Source organism: Rhinatrema bivittatum, chromosome 12, assembly GCF_901001135.1.
Source record: "Rhinatrema bivittatum chromosome 12, aRhiBiv1.1, whole genome shotgun sequence".
NCBI lineage: Eukaryota > Metazoa > Chordata > Amphibia > Gymnophiona > Rhinatrematidae > Rhinatrema > Rhinatrema bivittatum.
In genome coordinates this window covers 22,597,954-22,606,045 of record NC_042626.1, presented here as the reverse complement: position 1 = coordinate 22,606,045, position 8,092 = coordinate 22,597,954, and the positions used below count along the sequence as shown (strand labels likewise).

At 46.8% G+C, this 8,092-nt stretch overlaps 1 long non-coding RNA gene across 1 annotated transcript; it reads left to right on the top strand.

Annotated features, from left to right (window-relative positions):
- Nucleotides 1-152: 152 nt before the first annotated feature.
- On the top strand, nucleotides 153-5,353 carry LOC115074024. Its single transcript, XR_003852171.1, has 3 exons — nucleotides 153-1,232; nucleotides 2,873-2,937; nucleotides 3,627-5,353. It is a non-coding gene; the product is annotated as an uncharacterized LOC115074024 (long non-coding RNA).
- Nucleotides 5,354-8,092: the final 2,739 nt, after the last annotated feature.

Here is an 8,092-nt window from a genome sequence, read left to right as displayed (position 1 = left end):
TGAGACTCCCCCCTCCCCCTAACACTCTCTCCTGCCCTGCAGCACTCCCTGTTACTCCAGTATTGAGACTCCCCCCCTCCCCCTAACACTCTTTCCTGCCCTGCAGCACTCCCTGTTACTCCAGTATTGAGACTCCCCCCTCCCCCTAACACTCTCTCCTGCCCTGCAGCACTCCCTGTTACTCCAGTATTGAGACTCCCCCTCCCCCTAACACTCTCTCCTGCCCTGCAGCACTCCCTGTTACTCCAGTATTGAGACTCCCCCTCCCTCTAACACTCTCTCGTGCCCTGCAGCACTCCCTGTTACTCCAGTATTGAGACTCCCCCTCCCACTAACACTCCTGCCCTGCAGTACTCCCCGTTATTCCAGTATTGAGACTCCCCCCTTCCCCTGCACACTCCACTTTACCAATGCACCTCTCTCCTGCCCTGCAGTGCCCCCTCTTATTCCAGTACTGAGACCCCCTCATACCACTTTACCAATCCTGCACCCGCTCCATTCTGCCAATGCAGCTCACTCCTGACAGGATATTTCTCAGTTTCCTTCTCTCTTTTTAGTCAGCTGTCTAAGAATATTTTATGTAAATATGTACTATACCTACCCCTCTTTCTTATTCAGACACCTGCAGGGACAGTATCTCCCTCTGGTTCTCCCCCTCTCCTTTTCTTAAGACCCTGCACTGGCCTCTCTCTCCGCAGACAGATTCCTGCAGAATATGGGAACTGTCGCAGGAAATATCTGAACAGTTTGCCTTTCTGGGCCGGAGCTGGGATCTTTTCAAGGTGACACCGAGCCCTGAATCCCTCTTGCCCTGCTGGCCCAGAGCAGGTTGCTGCTGGGACCCCTGGACATCCCATGGGCAGCTCAGATTTACTGCAAGGTCTTGTCAATATGACCTTTAAAAGGTCAGCTGCTGGGTTGCAGTGGAGAGAGAGAGAGAGAGAGGAAAGGAGGGTAGAGCAGAAAGTATGGCGAGAGGAGGACTCGCAAGTCCCTCGGCAAGTCTTAATAGCAGGGGTTCTCAGCTCTGGTCCTGGAAGAAACAGCGCTCCTGCTCCGGAAGGGGGGGGGGACCAGCTTTGCGCTTACGGAGCCCCCCACTGGTGACTCCTGCTCGTGGACACCCGGGAAGCCAGGGCTCGTCTGGGACCCTTCCTGAGCCAGGGGAGCAGAGGAGAAGGCGAAACGCGAAGAGCAGCCCTGCAACAGTGCTGAGAGCCGGGAGAGAAAGGGTAAGCGATCCTCGCCTCTCTGCATGGTCTCGCTCTCCTGCTTCCCCATTGCCGGTTCTTAACTTAGTATTAGAAAATTCCTCCAGGGAGCCTTTGCTGTCGTGGGTACCTAGAAACGGTCTCCTAAGGGTTTGCAAAGCTTAAATCACTCTTTTGAACAGAAACGCCTGACTTGTCTAATGAGTCATCTTTGGATTTTCTTTAAACCAAATATAGCGGCTTCCCGGGGCCTTTCATAATAACTTGCTTTTTTTTTTTCGCCTGCCTTTCCAAATAATGCTGAAGGTGGCTCACAGCGGTATTAGAAGTCCCTCCCCCAAAGAGTTTACCGTTTTAAGCGGGTACCTAAGGCAGCAGGACACAAAGAGCGTCAGTAGGGGAGTGGGGCTTCAGCCCTGGTTCCCCTGACCCTCTAACCCCCCACCCCCTAACCACCAGGGCCACTTCTTCTCCCAATATTGGGCTCTGCCTGTCGTCCACTCTGCAGCAACCGGACTGGAGAACCCGGATCTCCGACACAGCGCTGCCACTGAGCCCTGGCACCAGCCCTCTCGTCTGCTCTTATTCGCAACTCCCCTTTCTTTTTTGGCATAATATATGTTAGGTTTTAATAGCTGTCGTCCATAAGGGGGGGGGGGTTCCTTTATTTGAAAGCCCTGCTTTCGGGAGTCCGCTCCTGAGCTGTGTTCTTTCTCCCCTGCCCTTCACCGGGGCTCCTGCTGCACCGCTAGCACCGAGGGCTCCTGCACGGAGGTCAGCACGGCAGGCTTCCGAGTTGCTTACAGAGATTCACGTGGCTGGGAGCTTTCCCAGATTTTACGAGTTTCATTGCAGCCGGCAAACGAAGGCTTCTCGCCCTCCTGCCTTTCAGTTGGGAGCTAAGATTGCATGAAACTGTGCTTCCCAGGGCTGCAACGGGCAGGCAGGCAGGCAGGCTGGCAGGCAGGCTGGCAGGCAGGCAGGCAGGCTGGCAGGCAGGCAGGCTGGCAGGCTGGCAGGCATGCTGCATGATGATGTCACTGCATCTCTGGGCAGAGGGGAGGCTGGGTCCCAGCTAGGCAAGCTTCACAGCAGAGCTCAGGAGGGAGGCTGGGCCGGCGGGCTGGGGAGGAAGGAGGCCAGGCAAAGAGAGGCTCCCAGAAGCAGAAACACACTCTTGTGCTTCAGACGTCAGGATAGGCACTTTATGTCCGGGGTTGGAAGGGGGTTTTGTTTTGAGCAATCTAATCTTGTCTCTGAGCACTTGATAAACTTTCTGTGGCACTCTGGGAGCAGTGATCTGGTGACTGCAGCAGAAACGGGGAGAAGCCAGAGCTGGAGGAAGACAGCAGCAGAGCATCCTGGGGTTGGCCCTTCCATTAAGGGGCAGGCTAGCACCTAGAGCACAGCAGTTTCCGGGGACAGCACTAGAGGCTTGGCTTTGCCTGAGCACACAAGGCTCTGCCCTGATGACCGTCTTGGCCAGTGCCCAATCTCTCCACTGATAGTGAACACCCCCTCTGCTTACTGCTCCCTTCCCCAGACAGGGGAGGGATGACCCTGGAGCAGACAGACCGCAGAGCAGTTCAAAGAAGCTCCTCTCTGCTCTCTAATCCAGCGCCTCCGCTCCTATTGTTTTCCCTTTCCCTCCTGTCCTGCAGGGGACAAGAAATAAAAGGGCAGAGAAGAGTCTGAAGTGGACAAGCATTCCCGTTTTTTCTGTATGGTGAGAATTTTTCTGTGTTCTGTGTGTGGGACCAGTATGAGGTTATTTGCTGTTTTGTTGTTTCTGAGTCATCCAGTTTGTTCTGTTTTCCTAATAGGAGGTGTATTACTAATAATATATTTGGATTTTTTTCGCCCACCTTTCCAAATAATGTGCAAGGCAACATGGCATTTTTAGAATTCCGGTACAATAAATTCCTGTTGCAAAGAGCTTACAATCTAAGTGGATACCTGAGGAAATAGGAGATAAAGCAACTTGCTTAAGTTCCCAAGAAGTATTAGGGGAGGGGGAGTGGGGAAGTAGTCACCCTTGTTCTTAGCCCATTGCTTTGATTATTAGGCCACTTTGTTTTCCCTTGCTGAGAAGAACAGTAATCATGTTTTAGAACTTAGTGTCATATTTACATTGCTGCCTTTTCATACTGTATGTAGGGGTGTTGCTGTTTGAGTTCTGGGAGTTAGTGCTGTTTTGGGATGGCAGGTTTGCTATATAGGTTCTGAGTCACTTTTTTTTGCTACTTTTCATCTGCCTCATAATGGAGGGAGTTTCTGTCACCATTTCTGAGGTGACAAAATAATTTGACATTTTTTTTTGTATGGTGAATACAGATGAAGTAGATGTGCATGCACTGCTTCCATTGTAAGCAAATCAATCTGATGCATATTCATTGTGGATATCCTGAAAACCAGGTGTGTCCCAAGGACTGGGCTGAAAACTACTGCTCCAGGCTACCCAAACAAGTCCCAGCTGCCAGCTCCTGTTTCCAGCAGCTTCTAAAGAGGAGAAACTCCATAAATGCTGGGAACCTCAGTCCAGACACAGCACTTGGTTGGTCTTTGTTCTTCCCTGCAAGGCTGATCAAACAGAACAGAACCAAACCCAATTATGTTTTTTGTGAGTTCTGAAAACCCATTCCTGACCAGAATAATTTAAAGTAACTTCAGTACAGTCTAGATTTAGCCAATGATTACGTTTTTGCTATGCATGCCAATCACAACTTAACTTTACAGGTAGTACTTTCTTGTATAAGATAAACCTGAGATTGATTATTTCATTTTAAATAAAGTATAGCAACAGTTTACACATCATTTATTTACATGAATAATCTATAACAGGTAAAAAGCAAGTAAAAATGGCAATAAAATCTGGATCACAAACAGAAAGAGTGAACCAGGTAAACTGTGAGAGTGGTCTGCTGAGTATCCAGCTGCATGTATGCCCATTGTTTGAAGGAGAGCCTGAGCTCGGGAGTCAATCACTCTGTGGCAGAATATCCGATGGGAGAATTTCCAAGCATTTCTTTCTGGGAAAGACACAAGTCAAATGTGACATCCTTACGAAAGAAGCAGACCTGATCTCACACAAGCAGAAAGATATACATACATCCGGGATCCAATACAGCAGGGGTGGCCAACTCCAGTCCTCGAGAGCCACAAACAGGCCTGGTTTTCAGGATATCCACAATGAATATGCATGAGAGAGATGTGCATGCACTGCCTCCATTATTATTGTAGTGGGAAAAGGAAGAAGGCCGCCCTGAACAGAAACAGCAGGAATAATAAGGAGCAGAGAGACAGTGTAGAGTTTGCTTCCAACGTAAAACCCCAGTCTTGGACAAGACTTGATTAAGAGAAAAAAACAACACAGAATAATGTACTTTAATGATTCTTTCTTTATATATTTATATGTATAAAGGAACATCTTCCAAGCAATTTACATGGGTTTTATAAATAACGTTTGGATTTTTAGCCTGCCATTCCAAGTATTGCTCAAGACAACTTACAACATTATTCGTATTTATCTACAATATTCTTGTGGCTTACCCAAGGTCACGGGGAGGGCGAAGCAGTGGGAAGTGGAATTGGAACTACAGTTTCACTGCTCTGCTCCTTTTGGCTCCCCCCCCCCTCCCCCCATGCAGCTGCAAGTCCCCTAATGCGTTATTCTGCAACACCCAGACTCTTAGCTGCACCGAGAAGAGATGCTGCCGTGTTCAGGTCAGGGAAGGAAACGTCAGTGCATTGCTTGTACTTGTACAGCAGAAAAATATACCAGCACTAAAAGCAGGTGCACATGACCGCCTGCACTTTGTCCCCACGACAATATTCAAGGCAAAAATTCACATGGGCCGCTTGGTCTTTGCCCCAATGTGGGCAGTTAGAAAATTACCCTCACCCCTGTAATCTATGAACATACCCAGACTTTTAAGAGCATAAGAATTACTATACTGGGTCAGACCAAAGGTCCATCATCAAGCCCAGCCAGTAGCCTGTTTCCAATCAGGCAAGATCCCAAACGATACATAGATCTCATGCTGCTAACACCCTGGGATAAGTAGTGACTTTCCCCAAGTCTACCTGGTTAATTCACATTTACCCATTCTATTCCACTCATGATTTTACAGACCTCCATTATATCTCCTCTCATCTGTCTCTTCTCCAAGCTGAGCAGCCCTAATCTCTTTAGCCTTTCCTCATAGGAGAGCCATTCCATCCTCTTTTATCATTTTAATCACCCTTCTCTGTATCTTTTTCAGTTCAGCTCTGTCTTTTTTGAAATGCAGCAATCAGAACTGCATACAGTACTCAAGATAAGGTCTCACCATGTAGCAATACAGAAGCATTGTTATTCTCCATTTTTTCTCCATTCCTTTGCTAATAATTCCTAACATTCTGTTTGCTTTTTTGACTGCTGCCGCACACTAAACCAAGGATTTCAAAGTATTTTCCATAATAACGTCCCTAGATCCTTGCCCTGTTTAGTAGCTCCTAATATGGAACCTACCATTGTGTAACTACAGTGTAGGTTACTTTCCCCCATGTGCATCACTTTACACTTGTCCACGTTAAATTTCATCGGCCATTTGGAAGCCCAATCTCCTAAGGTTCTCCTACAATTTCTCATAATCCTCTTGTTAATTAACAACTAGAAATAATTTTGTGTTGTCTGCAAATTTGATCACCTCACTTGTCATTCCCAGTACAGATCCCAGAGGCACTCCACTTTTGAATTTTCTCAGGGGTCTGTCATGGGGCACTTTGTCAAGCACCTTCTGAAAATCTAAATGCATTACAGCCACTGGCTCACCTTCATCCACATGTTCAACCCCTTCAACATAAAATATAGCAGGCTGGTGAGGCAACATATCCCTTGTATAAAGTCATGATGGCTGTGTCCTATTAAGCCATGTCTTTCCATGAGTTCTCTTATTTTATTCTTTAGGATAGTTTCTATGATTTTTCTTGGCACTGAATTCAAACTCAGCAGTCTATGGTTTCCTGGATCACCCCTGGAAACCCTTTTTAAAGATCAGCATTCCATTGGCCACCCTCCAGTTTTCAGGTACAATAGATGATTTTAATAGGTTTTAAAATACCCAGCAGATCCCATAAAGTAGGTCTAATGCCTGTTACTCACTCCCAGGGATAGCAATAGCTTTCTTTAGTCTTCCTGGCTAATAATGTGTTATGGACTTTTCCTCCAGGAACGCATCCAAACCTCTTTTAAACCCCGCTATGCTAATCTCCTTGATCACGTCTTCTGGCAACAGATTCCATAGCTTGAGAGTGCTATGAATGAAAAAGTACTTTCTGCTATTAGTTTTCAGTCTGCTGGTCGTTAGTTTCATGACGTGTCCCCTTGTTTTAGTATTATTTGAGAGGATACATAAATCCTTTATTTACCTGTTCCACCTCACTCATGATTTTATAAACTTCTATCTGCAGTAAAATGCAAGATGTGAGGTGAGGCACTGAAGCAATACAATCCTTATTCCTTTCCCCACCAAGAGTTTGTGCTTTAGAGCACTCCTCCCCATCTAATGCCCAACGAACGTAATAGCTGGCCATACGGGTCCAGTTGTGGGTGTGACTGCAGATGAGGACCATAAGGCCCATCTAGACTGCCCATTTTCATTCCTGCTGCCACAGAGCCCCGTTTATCTCTGATTTTCACTTTACTCCTTCACGCCTTTGCAACATGGCATCATTTGAGTTTATTCTGGTTTCTCCTGAATTCCTTACTGGAAGGCTGTTTCATGCATTTTCCACCCATTCCATAAAGCACCAAAAGCTTTATGAGATGAGACTTAAGGGTCTATATATTGGACACTATATTCTGGACAAAGTCTTACCAATGACCTGTACAAAAACATTAGCACCTGCTGGTTATGCTTCTCCCTATTCACCATTGGCTCTAGCCACTGCCTTATCACACTGTTGTGCTCCTTGAGAACAATAGACATGATCCCCGAGGTCTCTCCTCAGGATGCTGCTTATCTATATCTCACTGCCTTGTCTTTCTGCAGACACTTGCCCAAATACCCACCACCTTCAATCTGCAGAACAGGCTGCTGCGCCCCCTAATAGGAACTTTGATCTCTGTTTCATATGATTACTGTGCAACCAAACCACCCGAGGACTTAAGCAGAAGAAAGCAAGGGGAGAGGGCTAGCATAATGGGAGTTCCATATTAACCTCATTACATTTCTGGACTTGTAGCGCTGCTGTTCTTAGAGAAAGTGGAACTATTTATAGATGGATTACATTAAAAACCAGGCCTGGCTGAGTCTGTCTCTTATTACATGAAGCTATCTGGTCACTTTAGCTCAGCATGATGGCTCTGTGATGAGAACTAAATGGGAAGAACCAAGGAGAGAGATTGTGTATGATGGTTGAAATGCAAGTAAACAGTGCTCCATATCCCAGAATACTATGGGATGGGAGCTCTAGTAGCAGGACTGTCCAGAAATCAGTGATAACTCATACTGTCTGTAACAGCCAACCAGGCGTTCCCAAACCTATTCTTTTCACCCCAGAGCTAGCTGAGTTTTCAGGATATCCACAATGAATATGCATGATATACATTGGACCCCTAGTATATACATATATCATCCCATGCATATGGACAGTGGTCATTCTGAAACCTCGACTGGCTGTGGAGTGTGTAGGACAATCTTGAGACCACTGTAACAGACCCTAAAAAGCTATTTTGGCACAGGTACAGATTATAGAGCTTGACTCTGCAGAAGGACAGGTCCACTGGAGAGTTACAGATGGCAGTGCGGCATCACTCTGTCCTCTCCAGTGCTCCATGTGAAAAAGCATGCAAGAGAGAGAGAAATGGAGGTGACATTGTTCAGAGCCCCCAGGTCCCC